The sequence below is a fragment of the Bos indicus genome, chromosome 21, assembly GCF_029378745.1.
Source record: "Bos indicus isolate NIAB-ARS_2022 breed Sahiwal x Tharparkar chromosome 21, NIAB-ARS_B.indTharparkar_mat_pri_1.0, whole genome shotgun sequence".
Classification (NCBI taxonomy): Eukaryota; Metazoa; Chordata; class Mammalia; order Artiodactyla; family Bovidae; genus Bos; species Bos indicus.
In genome coordinates, this window is record NC_091780.1 from 41787993 (window position 1) to 41807986 (window position 19994).

Consider the following 19994-nt stretch of genomic DNA (forward strand, 5'->3'; position numbering starts at 1 on the left):
AGTGCTCAGTAAAAAGAATCAGAAGGATCAGTAAAAAGAAATGAATGCCTTGAATAGAGTTTGAAAAAAGCATCATACCAGTCTATAACCTTTAGGTACTGAATGTACCAGTTTTATTATTAAGTAAAAGTCAGTTATATCCATAGATGTGAAAGCAAAGTCTTGAAGAGATATCTGTACACCCATGTTTTAGCAGTGTTATCACAACAGCGAAAAAGTGGAAGCAACCCAAATTTCCACCAGCTGACAAATGGATAAGCAAATTATGGTAATGTGGTAATGTATATAATAGAATATTATTCATCCTTAAAAACGGAGGAAATTTTGACACAAGCTACAATATGGATGAACCTTGAGGACCTAACGGTGAGTGAAATAAACCAGCCAGAAAAAGACAAATACTGATGTATTCCACTTACATGATGTATCTAGAAGAATTAAATTTATAGACAGAAAATAGAATGATGGCTGCCAGGAGTAGGGGGACAGAGGAATGAATCGTTACCATTTAACAGGTATAGGACTTCAGTTTTACAGGATTACAAGGATTCCAGGGATGAACTATGGTGACGGTTGCACAATATGAATGTACTTAATACCACTGATGTACTTAAAAATGATCAAGACAGTAAACTGTTGTGTTTTTGTTGTGTTACTCAGTCACTAAGCCATGTCCGACTCCTTGCAAACCCCATGAACTGCAGCCCAACAGGCTTCCCTGTCTTTCACTATCTCCCTGACTTTGCTCAAAATCATGTACATTGTGTCAGTGATGCCATCCAGACATCTTATCATCTGTCGCCCCCTTCTCCTCTTGCCCTCAGATCTCTCCCAGCATCAGGGTCTTTTCCAATGAGTCGGTTCTTCGCAACAGGTGGCCAAAGTATTAGAGCTTCAGCTTCACCATCAGTCCTTCCAGTGAATATTCAGGGTTGATTTCCTTAGGATGGACTGGTTTGATCTCCCTGCTGTTAAAGGGACTCTCAAGAACCTTCTGTAGCACCACAGTTTGAGAGCATCAGTTCTTTGGTGTTCAGCCTTCTTTACGGTCCAACTCCTACATCCATACATGACTACTGGAAAAACCATAGCTTTGACTATATGGACCTTTGTCAGCCAAGTGACGTTGTGTATTTTACCACAATAAAAAACTGGGGGGGAAGTCAGTTATTTGAATATGTATTAAAGTGAAAGTTGCTCAGTCGTGTCCAGCTCTTCGTGTCCCCATGGACTATACAGCCCATGGAACTCTCCAGGCCAGAATATTGGAGTGGGTAGCCTTTTCCTTCTTCAGGGGATCCTCCCAACCCAGGGACCGAACCGAGGTCTCCCGCATTGCAGGTGGGTTCTTTACCAGTTGGGCCACAAGGGAAGCCCATATATTAAAGGGCAGCATAAATAACATAGTTATTTTAAAAGAAAAAAAAATTTCTTTAGAGACTGATGTAAATAAAACATATTTATACCACGTGTCATATATTTGTTTATATCAGATAACACAACAGACACTAAAGGTTTGAGATACCGACTTAGAGAAGGGGACTTAAAAAAAAACCAAAAACACCTAGTTTAGAAAAACTAGTATTTACAAACACCAGAAACAATGAAAACAGCAGCAAAGAACACAAGGGCACTACAACCAGAAAGATACAGCATGGCTCCAGGAGTAACTAAAGAACAGTCAAGTACCTAAAGTTTATTTAAGGCTGGCAAACTGGAAAATGGTAAGAATCTAGGGAGAGAGACTTTTCTGGTGGTCCAGGATTAAGAATCTGCCTTCTAATGCAGGGGATGTGGATTAAATCCCTTTTATGGGAAATAAGATCCCACATATCACAGAGCAACTAAGTCTGTGTGCAACACAACTAAAGAGAAGCTTGCACACTTCAACTAAGATTCAGCACAGCGAAAAAAAAGAATCTAGGGATGACCATAACAGAAGACAGAAGAAATAAGTAAGATTCTGGAAGGAGCAAGAAGACTTGAAGAAAACTAGAGTCCAAAAAGTTCAGCAGAGATAGAACACTATCCTGCAGGTAGGCTCTAAACAAAATGCAACACAAATACAGTAAATTATTTCTATACACGTGAAATTTGAAAAAATGACAATGACGGACATTTGAGACCGACAGCAGTCTATATAGGAAGTTATCTGAATAACTCAGAGAAGAACAACTGAGAGACCAATTACAAACAGTTAAAGATTTAAGAAAACAAATTTATGGAAAGGCCAAAGATTAAAATTACAATGACTTTTAAAAACCAGTATTAGGAAGGCCGTTCTGGGAAAAAATGGAAATGAAAATGAATTTTAAGAAAAGGGCCAGGACTTCCCTGGCGATCCCACGGATAAGAATTCTCCTGTCAATGTACGGGACACATTTAATCCCTGGCTTGAGAAAATTCCACATGATGTCACAGGGCAACGAGGCCCATGGGCCACAAACATTGAGACTGCTCCCTAGAGCCCATAAGCCACAACTACTGTGCCTGCACACTCTTTGCAACAAGAAGTCATCGTTATGAAAGTTCTCACACCACAACTAGAGAAAGTCTGTGCAACAATGAAGACCCAGCACAGCCAAAAATAAGAAAATGCCTTTCCAATTTCAAGATAATAGGACTGAAAAATATTAGTTGAAGAAAGTATCTCAGAAAAAAGACCAAAATGAGAAATTCAGGAAAACAGAAGAAAAACCTGAAATCAGTAGGTCCATCATCAATTGAACAACAACAAAAAGTCATCCTAAGGACTGAACTGCAATAACCCTTCTCAAAAAGATTAGTACTACCTCCCCTAAAGGGGGTGTTTGGAAACATCTGGGGACATTTCTAGTGAGTTATTTTGGCATTTAGTTCCTGGGAGCCACAGTACTCAACCCCCTCACAACTCAATACAGCCCAAGATAAAAATGGTACTACCTAAACGCCCATGAGAAATATTGGACGATGGACAAAAAGAATTCTCTCAATGCCTGACACGGTATGTATTTTCATAAAATTTATCACCACCAGTACAAACAAAAGATACCTAGAAAAATCCAAATAACACATACAAGAAAAAAAAGGATCAAGAATCTGAACAGAGACTTCTCTGGTGTCCAGTGGCTTAGACTCCACACTCCCAATGCACAGGGCCCAGGCTCCCTCCCTGGTCAGGAAACTAGATCCCACTGGACGCAACTAAGAGTTCACAGGCAGCAACTGAAGATTCCACGCGCCCAACTAAAAGATCATTCATGCCCCAATGGAGACCGAAGATTCTGCATGCCACAGCCAAGGCCTGGAGCAACCAAGCAAATGAAAAACCAGAATCTGAACAGCATCAGACTTTTCAAAAGCTGTACTGAAAGTTCAAAGACAAGAGAAATTTCGAAGACATTCTCTTGTCTTCCAAATGTTGATGGAAACTTATTTCTTATGTCTTCGAAACTTATTTCTTATGTCTTCGAAATGTTGATGGAAACTTATTTCCAGTCAAACTACCAATCAAGTATGAAAATAAAACATTTTTTTTTTCTTAAAAAAGATACAAGTCTCTAAAATTTACCTCCTGTGCAACTTTTCTCAAGAAACAACCAGATAACATATTTCAGCCAAATAAAGGACTAAATAAGCCAAACAGGAGGCAGAAAGGGAGCCAACATAAAAAGGTAGGGGGGAGGGGTGGGAAGGGTGGTGGTGGTGCAGGGGATTCCCCTTTAAGAAGAGGGCAGACACAATAGTAACTATACACAAAACTATACACAAAAGTCTAGATCAGAGCAAGGAGAATAACAGTTCTGAAGTAAGTTCTCCCCACTCCAACTCCTCCACAAAAAAGAGGCAGAACTTACAGACAATGTGATGTACTAGAGTCTGAAAACCCTGACAGATTAGTAAAAGCTTTTAGAAAAACAGCAATAGGTACACAGGAAACTAAGCAAATTTTTAAAAAGCTGAGGGTGGGGTGGGGGTGGTGGGCGGCAAGTAACTCCAAGAAAAACAAAAACTTTACAGAAAAGAAACAGGATTCATAGTACAATTTTTGACCCACAAGTTATATATAAATTATTATACAAGACTCATTATTTGTATGGTCATAATAACATAAAAGCTAATGATTTAACTAACTTTATTACCTATATTGAAATATGGTAAAAGGAGACTTGAGAAGTGTGAAAAACCCTCACAGCATATACAGGGTTAGGTCCGTTATCCATGGAGTCAGGCATCCACTGGGGGTCTTGGAATATACCTTTTGCTGATAAAAGGGGACTACTTAGAGAAAAAGTTCTGAAAAGATATACACCCAAAAGCAGTGTTGTTCGTAGAAAACTAAGATTATCAAAAAAGTCACTATATTTGACATTTCTGTAGCCTTACTTTCATATATTACTTTAACAATAACTAAAAATTAAAAACTAATGTAAAAAATGTACAAAATAAATAAAACCAACTAAGTCCAACCACACAACAAAAATTCAAAACATCATAAAATAAGATCTTCATGAATAAATAATGGTATTTGTTAAGCTTTCAAAGAAATCAATCAAAAAAGAAAATGGGGAAAAGATAACTCATTATAAGTACCAAGTTCAACTTGCTGTTTGATGATAAAGCATCCTTCAACAGTGTCTGTGTCTCCCTCTCTTCCTCTCCTCTCTTTATACATATGCATAAAGAAACCATTCATTTCTGAAATATTTGTTTCAATAAAAGAAAATACCTACCTTATAATGTTTGTTGGGCCTTTTTTTTTTTTAAAATAATCCTACGACCCAAAGATCACAAAGGTTATTTTAAAACATTTGTACTGCGTTGTTCAATATATTTTTTAACATAGCTGATTTGACATGTAACATGAACCTCTGCTTTTTAGCTTTCATAAGCACTGTCTAGTCATTAAATATTGTTCATAAAAATCATCACTATTTTTGAGAAAATAGTAACCCCCACTCCCATGCATTAATCCCAAGCACAGATTCATTTTAACTGAAGTTGTGATCTCTCTTACACTCTATCTCCCACAAGGGGGAGACAGAATTTTTTTTAAATACCTTATAATAAAAAGTATTTTGAATATCTTATAATAAAAAACAAAGTTTGGTTTCATCCCAATATCAAATGAGAAGAAAAGGGAAGAGTAGTCATTTACTACTGGTGTTATCTCTATCTGGTGGGCTTTTTTCCCTATTACGTACTACAAAAATTACAATTCAGTTTCTCGTATCTAACAACTTAAGTGGAATGTCCTCAGCAACTTCACTCATTTAACAAATATTTAGCAAACACCTATTATGAGGCTTCCCTGGTGGCTCAGTGGTAAAGAATCCCTCTGCAATGCCGAAGACACAGGTTCAATCCCTGGGTCTGGAAGATCCCCTGGAGAAGGAAATGGCAACCCCTTGGAGAGAGTATTCTTGCCTGGGAAATCCCATGAACAGAGGAGCCTGATGGGGTATAGTCCATGGTGTTGCAAGAGTTAGACACAACTTAGCAACGAAACCACAACCACTACCACCATTATGTGCCAGACCCTTTACTGTCACATTAGGTATACTTGACTTTTCTAAAAAAAAAGATAAGAGCCCTCCTTTCAAAAAGTTTACAATCAGTCTTAAAGAGGGAGGGGAGTATTTTTAGAATTACAAGTTACAGTAAATATTAAGAACAAAATGACCAGGGTATGCTGATATATGCAAAGTATAAAGATGTGTAATTATATACTTTTTAGAATCTCAAATGCACCCCACCCTCTCTTTTTTAATATAAGCTTATGAAAGTCTGGTCTACTTCTTAAAACTCTGGGGAAAAAAACCAACAAAGGTTAACTTAGGCCATGGGAGAAATATCAATAACCTCAGATATGCAGATGACACCACCCTCATGGAAGCAAGTGAAGAGGAACTAAAAAGCCTCTTGATGAAAGCGGAAGAGGAGAGTGAAAAAGTTGGCTTAAAGCTCAACATTCAGAAAACGAAGATCATGGCATCTGGTCCCATCACTTCATGGGAAATAGATGGGGAAACAGTGTCAGACTTTATTTTCTTGGGCTCCAAAAATCACTGCAGACGGTGATTGCAGCCATGAAATTAAAAGACGCTTACTCCTTGGAAGGAAAGTTATGACCAACCTAGAGAGCATATTCAAAAGCAGAGACATTACTTTGCCAACAAAGGTTCGTCTAGTCAAGGCTATGGTTTTTCCTGTGGTCATGTATGGATGTGAGAGTTGGACTGTGAAGAAAGCTGAGCGCCGAAGAATTGATGCTTTTGAACTGTGGTGTTGGAGAAGACTCTTGAGAGTCCCTTGGACTGCAAGGAGATCCAAACATTCCATTCTAAAGGAGACTGGTCCTGGGTGATCTTTGGAAGGAATGATGCTGAAGCTGAAACTCCAGTACTTTAGCCACCTCATGCGAAGAGTGGACTCATTGGAAAAGACTCTGATGCTGGGAGGGATTGGGGGCAGGAGAAGAAGGGGACGACAGAGGATGAGATGGCTGGATGGCATCACTGACTCGATGGACGTGAGTTTGAGTGAACTCCGGGAGTTGGTGATGGACAGGGAGGCCTGGCGTGCTGCGATTCATGGGGTCGCAAAGAGTTGGACACAACTGAGCAACTGAACTGAACTGAACTAGTTTTACCGTCTGAGACAACTGTTGGTGGCATGTTATACACACCCATCCATTGTTTCTCTATCACTGTGTTTATTCCTCTTCTCATCCACCCACCCCCTTTTTTCCTATTTCATCTTTCTTTGTTTTGTCTTTCTCACTCCTTATTTCCTCAGGACTTCAGTAACAGACTTACAACTTAAATAGAACTGGTTATTTAATGGCTTTCAAAGCTAAAACATTCGTGATCCCTAACTTAAAATTCAGACTTAAATGCAAGCCAACAAAGATCATACAAAATTTAGTTTAACTATTACAAAACAAAAAAGCAATATAATAGTTTATTTTGAGGCAGAAGGCTGGTTGCTCACACATTTAAGAACACAGTGCAGGGACTTCCCTGGTGGCCTGGGGGACAGGGCTCAATCCTTAGGGAACTAGATCCCACACAACGCAACTAAGACCCAGCACAGACAAATAAATAAATAAATACTAAAACAACAACAACCAGATACAAATGTTTTCTGAAACTTCCAACACAACCATTCAACAATAGTGGGGTAATTAAATCAACTATGGCATGTACACAAAGTAGACTACTATGCAGCTGCTATTAAAACAAAACAAAAAAAAAGTCAAGAATATTCTCCACTGCTGCTGCTGCTGCTAAGTCACTTCAGTCATGTCTGACTCTGTGCAACCCCACAGATGGCAGCCCACCAGTAACAGACTTCAAATTCCAGGAAACGTTAAATGAAAATGCAAAGTGAAAAATAGGTATATAGTTTATGAACTATTGTATCAGAAAGAGAAGAAAATCAGTATACCTATTTGTTCACATCTATCTGACACAGAAACTGGAGGCGGGACTTCCCTGGTGGGCTAGTGGTTAAGAATTCACCTGCCAATGCAGGAGACACAAGTTCGATTCCTGATCTGGGAAGATTCCACATGCTGTGGAGCAACGAAGCCTTTTCAACACGACTGAGTCCTCCATCCACAGCCCACAAGCTACAACTACTGAGACCAGGAGCAGCAGCTACTGAAGCCCATATGTCTAGAACCTGTGCTCTGCAACAAGAGAAGCCACTGCAATAAGAAGTCTGCGTACCACATCGAAGAGTAGCCCCCACTCACCACAACTAGAGAAAGCCCTCACAGCAACAAAGACCCAGCACAGCCAAAAATAAGTAAATAAATAAAAATATTTTTTAAGAGAAAAAATACGCTGGAAGGATACATCTAGTACTAATGAAAGTGGTTACTAATGCAGAACTAAGGGTGGACAGGCTCATGGTACGCACAGATTTAATTCTGAACCATGTATTAACTATTCAAAAAATAAAGAGTCTGAAACGTTTTTAAAAACCTTTATAAAGTCTATCTAAAGATGATCCAAAATTTCACTACACATTTATAATTGCTCAGTTACATACAGCCTTTTAAATCTTGTGACACTGAGCCTATTCATTTAGTCATTTGTTTACAATTCTTTACTACTGAGGTAGTCCCAGAATTACCTTAAGATGGCAAACATACTGGTCAAAAGCAACTCAGCAGCACCTGGATTCATTACCTGTTTACTGTTTTATGTTGAACAAGTCATTTAAACTCTTGCCCATTTTTCCTTCTAAAACAGAAATACTTGTTCCTATGACTTAGGGAGGGCATAAAAATTAGAATGATTCCCAACGTACAGAAGACACTCTTTAAATGTTAACAGATGTGGGACTTGCTGGTGGTCCTGTGGCTAAGACTCCATCCTCCCAATGCAGACAGCCCAAGTTCTATCTCTGTCAGGGAACTAGACCCCACGTGCTGAAACTAAGAGTTTGCAGCCCACAACTCACAACTACGACTTGGAGCAGCCAAATAAAAATAAACAAATAGTTTAAAAAACATTAACAAGTGTTATTCTTAAACAGTTCTTTTTATGGACACATACTGCTTTCATCTATGTAATCAAAACCATAGTGTTTCAAATCAATCCAACAAAAATTTGCAGCATACTCAAAATCCAGTAAGTTCTTGTTAACAAGTAGTTTCAATGTACTAGAAAGCAGGAAGTGAAAACAAAAAAAAGAAAAGCACAATAATGTAAACATACACAGTGCAAGCCACTGTGAGTGCAGAGAAGCGGTGATATACTGCTCACTTAACCTATCAGTAGAACCAATGACAATCTAACAGGGAAAAAGGTTAGAGAACTGGGTTCTACCAAAATCCTTAAGTGACTTTTATCTTGCAGGTTCTCAGATGTGGCTGAGTATCAGAATCACCAGCTATATGTTTTAAAAACACAGACTCCACCTCCAGACTACTGAATCACATAGACCAGTGAACGACTGTGAGAATCTGTATCATGATTATTAACTAGGTATTGGAAACACCACAGATCTTACTCACTTACAATTAGAGACTACTATTCAGGAGTATGTGAACAGTGAACTTCCTGATGTTCAAGCTGGTTTTAGAAAAGCAGAGGAACCAGAGATCAAATTGCCAACATCCGCTGGATCATGGAAAAAGCAAGAGAATTCCAAAAAAACATCTATTTCTGCTTTATTGACTATGCCAAAGCCTTTGACTGTGTGGATCACAAGAAACTGTGGAAAATTCTGAAAGAGATGAGAATACCAGACCACCTGACCTGCCTCTTGAGAAATCTGTATGCAGGTCAGGAAGCAACAGTTAGAACTGGATATGGAAAAACAGACTCGTTCCAAATAGGAAAAGGAGTTCATCAAGGCTGTATATTGTCACCCTGTCTATTTAAGTTATATGCAGAGTACATCATGAGAAACGCTGGGCTGGAAGAAGCATAAGCTGGAATCAAGATTGCCGGGAGAAATCTCAATAACCTCAGATATGCAGATGACACCACCCTTATGGCAGAAAGCGAAGAGGAACTAAAAAGCCTCTTGATGAAAGTGAAAGTGGAGAGTGAGAAAGTTGGCTTAAAGCTCAACATTCAGAAAATGAAGATCATGGCATCCGGTCCCACCACTTCATGGGAAATAGATGGGGAAACAGTGGAAACAGTGTCAGACTTTATTTTTCTGGGCTCCAAAATCACTATAGATGGTGACTGCCGCCATGAAATTAAAAGACGCTTACTCCTTGGAAGAAAAGTTATGACCAATCTAGATAGTATATTGAAAAGCAGAGACGTTACTTTGCCAACAAAGGTCCATCTAGTCCAGGCTATGGTTTTTCCAGTGGTCATGTATGGATGTGAGAGTTGGACTGTGAGGAAGGCTGAGCGCCAAAGAATTGATGCTTTTGAACTGTGGTCTTGGAGAAGACTCTTGAGAGTCCCCTGGACTGCAAGAAGATCCAACCAGTCCATTCTGAAGGAGATCAGCCCTGGGATTTCTTTAGAAGGAATGATGCTGAAGCTGAAACTCCAGTACTTTGACCACCTCATGCGAAGAGTTGACTCATTGGAAAAGACTCTGATGCTGGGAGGGGTTGGGGGCAGGAGAAGGGGACGACAGAGGATGAGATGGCTGGATGGCATCACTGACTCGATGGACGTGAGTCTGAGTGAACTCTGGGAGTTGGTGATTGACAGGGAGGCCTGGCGTGCTGCGATTCATGGGGTCGCAAAGAGTCGGACACGACTGAGCGACTGATCTGATCTGATTTTATCTTCAGATAAAATAAATTTAATCATTGCCTTTGGTAGCTTCACTGGAAGGAAGTAAAGGGAAGGTGATATTATAATTACTTGTTCCTTTAAATTATGTCATTAAAGCACCTTTTAAGATTAATAGGTGTTATAAGTAATGACTACCACTTACTGAACAATTACTCATCAATGACTGGAAACAATGCCCAACACCATTCCATCCCATGAATGTCAAGAGGAGGAGATACAGACAATTCAATTTTTAAAAAGGCAAAAGCTCTGAACAGATACCTCACCAAAGACGACACACAGATGGCAAATTAGGTGCTCAACACCATATGTCATTAGGGGAATTTCAAATTAAAACAAGGTATCACTACACACCTATTAGAATAGCTAAAATTCAAAATACTGACATCAAATGCTGACGAAATACGGAGCAACAAAAGGTACAAAACAGGTACAGCCACTTTGGAAAACTGTTTGGCAGTTTCTTAGAAAACTAAACATATTCTTACCATACACTGGAGCAATCAAGCTCCTTGCTATATACCTAAATTACGAGTAAATGTTGATGTGCAATTACTCATAATTGCCAAAACTTAGAAGCAACGAAGATGTCCTTCAATAAGGTGAGGAGAGAGATAATCTGTGGTACAAATGTACAACGAAATATCAATTCAGGACTATAAAGATCAGGCCACAAAAAAACAATTAAGGAGGAACCTTAAATGCACACCACCAAGTCAAAGAAGTCCATGTGAAAAAACTACATACTGTATGATTCTGATTATGTGATCTTTTGGAAAAAGCAGAAGTATGGAAGACAGTTAAAAAGAGCACTAGTTGTGATTTCCCTGGCAGTTCAGTGGTTGACACTCCACACTTCTACTGCAGGAGGGCACAGGTTCGATCCCTGTTTGGGGAACTGGGAGTTGCAAGTCACAACTGTGATTTTGGTTGGTGCAACCAAAACCAAACAACAAAACAACAATAAAAAGAGCAGTATTTGTCATGCATTTGGGTTAGGGAGGAAGGAATAGATGGACTATAGGGGATTTTTTAGCTCAGCTCAGCTCAGCCGCTCAGTCATGTCCGACTCTTTGCGACCCCATGAATCGCAGCACGCCAGGCCTCCTTGTCCATCACCAACTCCCGGAGTTCACTCAGACTCACGTTCATCGAGTCAGTGATGCCATCCAGCCATCTCATCCTCTGTTGTCCCCTTCTCTTCCTGCCCCCAATCCTTCCCAGCATCAGAGTCTTTTCCAATGAGTCAACTCTACACATGACGTGGCCAAAGTACTGGAGTTTCAGCTTCAGCATCATTCCCTCCAAAGAAATCCCAAGGCTGATCTCCTTCAGAATGGACTGGTTGGATCTCCTTGCAGTCCAAGGGACTCTCCAACACCACAGTTCAAAAGCATCCATTCTTCGGCGCTCAGCCTTCCTCACAGTCCAACTCTCACATCTATACATAAACACTGGAAAAACCATAGCCTGGACTAGCTGGACGTTTGTTGGCAAAGTAATGTCTCTGCTTTTGAATATACTATCTAGGTTGGACATAACTTTCCTTCCAAGGAGTAAGCGTCTTTTAATTTCATGGCTGCAATCACCAACTGCAGTGATTTTGGAGCCCCCAAAAATAAAGTCTGACACTGTTTCCCCATCTATTTCCCATGAAGTGATGGGACCGGATGCCATGATCTTCGTTTTCTGAATGTTGAGCTTTAAGCCAACTTTCTCACTCTCCACTTTCACTTTCATCAAGAGGCTTTTGAGTTCCTCTTCACTTTCTGCCATAAGGGTGGTGTCATCTGCATATCTGAGGTTATTGAGATTTCTCCCGGCAATCTTGATTCCAGCTTGTGCTTCTTCCAGTCCAGCGTTTCTCATGATGTACTCTGCATATAAGTTAAATAAGCAGGATGATAACATACAGCCTTGACAAACTCCTTTTCCTATTTGGAACCAGTCTGTTGTTCCATATCCAGTTCTAACTGTTGCTTCCTGACCTGCATACAGATTTCTCAAGAGGCAGGTCAGGTGGTCTGGTGTTCTCAACTCTTTCAGAATTGTCCACAGTTTATTGTGATCCACACAGTCAAAGGCTTTGGGCATAGTCAATAAAGCAGAAATAGATGTTTTTCTGGAACTCTCTTGCTTTTTCCATGATCCAGCGGATATTGGCAATTTGATCTCTGATTCCTCTGCCTTTTCTAGGGCAGTGAAAAATCACTGTTTACCATAAAAATGGATGCATGTGATTATATATTTGTCAAATCCCAAAGAACACACAGGACAGAAAGTAAACCCTAATGTAATCTACGGACTTTAGTTGATAATGCTGGGTTCATCAATTTTAACAAATGCACCACACCAGTAAAGCTTCTAATATTAGAGGTTTTGATGGGCAAGGTGTTATATGGAAACTGTACTTTCAGCTAAATTTTGCTATAAAGCCAAAATTGCCCTAAAAAGTAAAGTCTAAACAAACAAACAAAAAAAAAGTCTAAACAACTAAACAAAATTGATCTAAAAACTATGAGAGAGAAAGAAAACACAACTTGCAAAAAAAAAAAAAAAAACAGTTAAAAGGCATTTTTTAAAAAAATGCTTTTTTAATAAGAAAAATATATTTAAAGTTGAAAAAAAGTAAGAGAGGCCCTGGAATCCTCGTGTGTTGCTGGTGGGCAAGTAAATGAGGCAGTCACACTGGAAAACATTTTGGCAGGTTCCTCAAAAAAGTTGAACATGACCTAGCAATTCCATTCCTAGGTATATAATAGGAGGACTGAAAACATACATTGACACAAAAACTTGTGCATATATATTAGTAAAAAGTGTAACAGAAACACTCAAATATCCACCAACTGACAGACATAATGTAGTATATCCATGCAATAGAATATTATTCAGCCATAATAAGAAATACTGTACTGTTATCTGCTACACGTGGTTGAACCTTAAAAACATTTCCTTAAGTGAAAGAATCTATTCACAAGCTATATACTGTGATCCCTTTTATATACAGTGTCCAGAATAGGCAAATCCTTGAGATATAAAAACCATTCTTATAGAGACAGAAATTAGTGATTGCCAACGGAAAGGGGAAATTGGGACTAATTGCTAATAGGGACTAACTGCTAAACTGCGTTCATTTGCATGTGATAAAAATGTTTTGAGGTTACAGAGTGATGATGAGGACACAACATAGTCATATACTAAAAACCTCAGAAATGTAGTCAATCTTCTGTATCCACAGGTTCTGCATCCAGTCGATTCAACCAATTGTGCATGGAATATAGTCAGAAAAAAAAAACTTCAGAAAGTTCCAAAAATCAAAACTTAAATTTGCAACTTCAGGCAACTATTTACATTGTATTTACAACTACTTACATTGTATTAGGTATTCTAAGTAATTTAGAAGTAATTTAAAGTTATAGGAAGAATATGCAAATACACTATTTTTTATAAAGGACTTCAGAATCCAGAGATAGAGGGGCAAGGTGGGTGTGGGAGTCCTGGAACCACTCACTTCATAGATACTGTGGGACAAGTGTGAATTATATCGCAAATTCGTTTTTTAAGAACTTAGGGTGGCCCTAATGGATGAATGTTACCAAGTTACTTAACATCAAGAGCTAACATCAGGAAAGATGTTTTGTGCTTTACTGACAGAAGACCTCATCACCAGCTGTGACATATCCTCATCCTCCAACACCCCACCAAAGAAGAAGAAAATAAGCCAGTTTGGATCAAGCCCCTATATCCAACTAACTGAATTACAGGGGAAAACAAACACGACAATGGAATGTGTTAAACTGTATTAGGGAAGCATGCAGCAAAACACAGATTCTGGGAATCTTTACAGGACCAAAGACTGATTTCTTCAACAGAAAGTAGCAAGGAAAAGGAAGAAAGATGGAGGGGGTGGTTCCAATCACAATGTGTTATTTGGATCCTGATTCAAACAAACTGTTCAAAGACGTGTGAAAACTAGTATTCAAACAGCAGGTATTTGATAATATTAAGAAATTACTTATTTTTCTTAATAATTTGGTGATGCAACTACAATTCTCTTTTAAAGTCCTTATCTTTTAGATATATACTGAAATATGCACAGATGAAATTGCATGTTTCTGGGATTTGCTTCCAAATAATTTGGGATAGGGTAGTGGACAGAAGTATAAGTAAAATAAAACTAGTCCTGAGTTGTTACTGAGTGATGAGTGACAAGTTTATGGGTGGTCACAGATAACTATATATATGTTTTTTGGTATTTATTTTTCACTATGCTGGGTCTTCACTGATTTGCTTTGACTTTCTCTAGTGGTGAACGGGGGCACCTCTTCATTGCCAGCTTCTGGGCTTCTCACTGCGGTGGTTTCTCTTGTTCCAGAGCACGGTCTCCAGGAGCGAGGGCTTCAGTAGTTGTGGTGCACAGGCTCAACTGCTCTGCAGCACGGCTGAATCTTCCCAGACCAGGGATCGAACCCACGTTCGCTGCATTGGCAGGCAGAGTCTTATCCACTGCACCACTAGGGAAGTCCTGATAACTGTTATTTTTGAATTTGTTTAAAACTCTCCATCATCTTTAAAAATTAAAGTAAGAGTATATATAATCCAATCATACTTACAATATAAAGGACAAACTCTTTAAGAGAGGAGCATATATGGAGGAAAAGTGCTAGATTTCTCCAGAGAAATCACGCAGGAGAAACACTCTGAACTAAAACAATGGTAGTAAAGGAATTATAAGCACGGATTAAATCAGGGTTATTTCCTCAGGTCAGTAGCTAGGCTTCAAAGACATTAAAAGCCAAAAAAATTTGTTTTTTAACTAGAAAAAAGCTCCAAAGCTTTCAGTCTATATGCAAAGGAGACTATTTCCAAAAAATTAACAATCACTAAATTAAAATACATGTATTAGGCTACTGAGACTATCTATATTAAATAGTCCCTTGAATCACTATAGTAAAATTCACACGTCCAGTGAAGACCTTTCCTGCTTCAGAACTTCTTCTAATGCTGCTGTTTTCCTCTGAAATACCTATGGTTAGGTACTCATACTTGAGATGTAAAAGTATCCATATCCCCATAGAGGCTTCACAAAAATTAAATGAGTTATGGGTACATCATACGAAATGCTGGGCTGGATGACTCACAAGCTGGAATCAAGATTGTTGGGAAAAATATCAACAATCTCAGATATACAGATGATATCACTTTAATGGCAGAAAGTGAAGAACTAAAGAGTCTCTTAATGAAAGAGGAGAGTGAAAATTTTGGCTTAAAACTCAACATTCAAAAAATGAAGATCATGGTTATCTGGTCATATCATTTCATGGCAAATAGATGGGGGAAAATTGGAAACAGTGACAAATTTCATATTACTGGGCTCCAAAATTAACATGGACAGTGACTGCAGCCACAAAATTAAAAGACTTGCTCCTTGGAAGAAAACCTATGACAAACCTAGACTGTGTATTAAAAAGCAGAGATATCACTCTGCCAACAAAGGTCCATATAGTGAAAGCTTTGGTTTTTCCAGTAGTCATGTATGGATGTGAGAGTTGGACCATAAAGAAGGCTGAACACTAAAGAATTAATGCTTTCCAACTGTGGTACCGGAGAAAACTTGGGAGTCCCTAGGACAGCAAGGAAATCAACCCTGAAATATTCACTGTAAGGACTAATGCTGAAGCTCCGATACTTCAGCCACCTAATACAAACAGCTGACTCACTGGAAAAACCCTAATACTGGGCAAGATTGAGGGCAAGAGAAGGAGGTAACAGAGGATGAAATGGCTGGATGGCATCACTGACTCAATGGACATGAGTTTGAGCAAACCTTGGGAGATAGTGAAGGACACAGAAGCCTGGCGTGCTGCAGTTCATGGGGTTGCAGAGTCGGACACAACTTAGTGAGTGAAAACAAACAACAACCTATGCATTAACTTAAAATAATTCTTGGCTGGCATATAAAAACTGCTCAATAATTGCTTAGTGAAAGCTCACTATCTACAACGGTTTCCCATTATATTTATTTTCTCAACATCCTGTTAATTTCTGATTTATCACATTTTATTATATCTAGAGTACAATCTCCAACAGCAGCCAAGTTCCTTGCTTCATACATCATTATATATCCAGTATATAGCACAAAGTAACACTCAAATATATTCACTGAACAGTCATACTAGAATCAATAAACCCAAAGACTCAACATTTTTAGAAGAACCTACTGATCTCTTTAGAATCTACCAATGGGAAGGATGATAATAAACATTAACAAAAACAGGGAATAAAGGAGAATGATCAAGTTAAGTGCGCCTCGGTGGGGGGGAAGAGGCAGGCATTTGAGATGAAATAAATAATGGATGTATTGAATCTGAAGCAGAAAATTTACAGAGAAAGTTAGAAATATTTTTGAGATATCTGAAAGTCAAAGATACAGTAGTAACTAACAACATGGCTTCCAGAGGCAGCCTGCCTAGGTTTAAATTCCAGCTCTGCTACTCTTAGATTACTTAACCTCTGGGCCCAATAGCCTAGCATCAAACTAAACAAAATAACAACAAGAGAAACCAACTGTGCCCAACTCATTGGGTTTTAGGATTTAAGGACTAAATACTAAAGCACTGGAATAACACTTAGCAAAAGCAAGCAAGCAAGCAAACAAACAAAAAAAAACCCACTGTGTATTTCTGTAAAAAGAACCAGAAACCCAGGTAACAATAACTGAAACCAAAGTAGAAGAAACATATGAAGATGATAAGTAGATCAAAAGGAAAATAAGGGATTACAGAGTAGTGGCCAAAGAAAAGGATTTTGAGGAAGAACCGTCAACAGCAGAAAGTGCTGGCTAAGTACTTATGATCTGTGAGAAGGCAGAAAGATTTGGCAATTTGAAGGTCAACCACCGACAGAAAAAAGTGTCCTATTAAGCTCAGTCTGGAGTAATGAGACAATAGAGCAAAAAGATTATACAGGATTAAAAAGTAAATAGAGAAAAAGAATTATATATTAATGGTCCCCAAACTTTTTGTTTCCAAGACTTAAAAAACAGGGAGAATATGACATAAGATTATGGACTTTTAATTCTACCAAATAATTTTTTTTTTACTGTCACCATCATTTGAAATAGAAAAAGTGCATAACAGCAAGACTTTATGAAGGCTGAAACTCTCAATAAAAAGAGTACTTTAATGAAAAATCTCTATATTATTTTTTTGTAATTTCATAGATTGACAAAAATTTTGTAATAAAAAAGGAACAGGATTTGACTAGACTTGATTTGGATAGACTAACCAAAGGAAACTCTGACAATAATAGATTAGAAGAGAAACACCTACTGCCCCCAATTCAAAAGGAAGAAATCAAGTTATGTCTGAGAGAAATATCTCCTATTAAGATCTTTAAGTGGCAATATCTGTCTAGTTATCACAAATCTGTATGCCAGAGTATGCAAACACAAACGCTAAAAGTTTACATTTGCTAGAGAATTAGTAATTTTAGAAGACAAATACCAGGACTGTATTTTCTACCTATCACTTGTGTCGTAACTAGACCTACCCATGTCATGGGGGCTTAATAAACTCTTGAAACATACTGCAGTGGTGCTGTATGTTGTTGTTTAGTTGCTAAGTCACGTGTGACTCTTTGTAACCCCGCGGACAGTTTCCCACTAGGCTCCTCTGTCCATGGGATTTCCCAGGCAAGAATACTGGAGTAAGTTGCTATTTCCTTCTCCAGATGATCTTCCCCACCCAGGGATTGAACCCACGTCTCTATAGTAAATTGTAAGTCAGATTCTATTTCTACAAAAAATACCAAGACAATAAGAGCGGTTTCAAGAGTGGTGAGAAGACCAAAGTCTTTGGATTCAGATGAACCCAGATTCAAATCTGAGCTACAATACTTACGGCTAGCAAACAGTTACTTACATTGTTGAAGTGTGTCTCCTAATCTGTAAAACAGGAATGATATCGACCTCATCAGTTTAAAATACTGATGAAAGGGCAATTCCATTCTATATAATATGAACTGGCTGAATCCTAAAAACAGTCCATTTTTTTCAAGTCCTAGGCCAATTCAATCCAAATCTCTGGAAGATGAAACAGAGCCCTGCATATTAGGGGGGTTGGGGCAGGGGGGATTACCAGTGATTGTCAGTAGCACTCTCACTTAGAAATAACTGGAGCCTATTATACAGAGTGAAGTAAGCCAGAAAGAAAAATACCAATACAGTATACTAACGCATATATATGGAATTTAGAAAGATGGTAACAATAACCCTGTATACAAGACAGCAAAAGAGACACTGATGTGCAGAACAGTCTTTTGGACTCTGGGAGAGGGAGAGGGTGGGATGATTTGGGAGAATGGCATTGAAATATGTATAATATCATATATGAAACGAGTTGCCAGTCCAGGTTCGATGCATGATACTGGATGCTTGGGGCTGGTGCACTGGGACGACCCAGAGAGATGGTATGGGAAGGGAGGAGGGAGGAGGGTTCAGGATGGGGAACACATGTATACCTGTGGCAGATTCATTTTGATATATGGCAAAACAAATACAATATTGTAAAGTTAAATAAAATAAAATTAAAAAAAAAAAGAAAAGAAATCACTGTCCTGGAGCCTTATTAACGTAACAAAGTTTTTACCTGAGTCCCAGGTAAGGAACCGTCACAAAAATAAGAGTTTTAAGACATTCTTTGCTTTAGTTCCAATCTTCTAAGAAAGAACTTTATCCAAAATTCCTTTTACAGAAAAGAGAACCATACTGCAAAGTTTTAGTTTAAAAACCTTTCCAAAGCCAGGAAAAATAAAATCCACATTGAAAATTTACATCAAAAGGAAGTATACCTTAGCCTCTTTGTAGTCATTATTGAACAGTTTTAGTACTAAACACTTTAAGTAATGTATAGATGAACAGTATACTCAAGGCTGTATACCAAATGATATGCAAGTTATTTTACTTCTATGTTATCTTTCTTAAATTAAGTCTAAGTTTACAGTTTAAATGTATTCATGCTTCACGTAAACTCTCCCAATACATTTTTCATACATTTTAAAATGGACATCTCACAAGCATTCTTACTAAAGACTTTAGACATGTAAAACAAATTCAATATTCTAAATTAACTACGTAGCCCAATAAAACATAGAGAAATATATAGAACAAAAACACACAATCATGAACATTTTGTTCCAAAAGAATCAGTGTGAAATAATAAAAATTTCTAAAGGGGAAAAAAAAAACAAAGAGTCTAGATAAACACCGAAGAACTTCTTCGAAGTAAGTAAACAAAAAGTTTAAAATGGCTATATCCGAACTAATGTGCCAACAACAGTAGATAGGCTGAAAGCAAGCAAGCAAAACAAATTTTCCTTAAAAGACTTCTGTCGAGAGGAGAATTAGAAGGCAAACCAAAAGCTAAGGTAAACAATATAGATCTCAAGTGGCATAGATTTTACTAATTCAGACACAAGTAAGACATTTTGTGAAGCTTACCAATGACTAATACATTTACTAACTTAGAAAGTGTTTAAATTAAACCTTTTCCACAACAGTACAAAGGTTATAAACACTGTATTAGGGACTGGTGAAGTATTATTTAGTGAGCCTAGGCTTCAATGCATTTGTAAATGCAGTTTTCAAAAATAAATGCCTCACACTGAATATTAAGTTTGCACATGGTGTAATACAAAGTTGTTCATCAAGAGAACTTTGTATGTCCCAGATAT

At 38.2% G+C, this 19994-nt stretch overlaps 1 protein-coding gene across 4 annotated transcripts in view; it reads right to left on the reverse strand.

The window, feature by feature from the left end:
* STRN3 (striatin 3) overlaps window positions 1–19994 on the reverse strand; it is a 107370-nt gene that overhangs the window by 85284 nt on the left and 2092 nt on the right. The gene's annotated exons all lie outside the window — the stretch shown is intronic.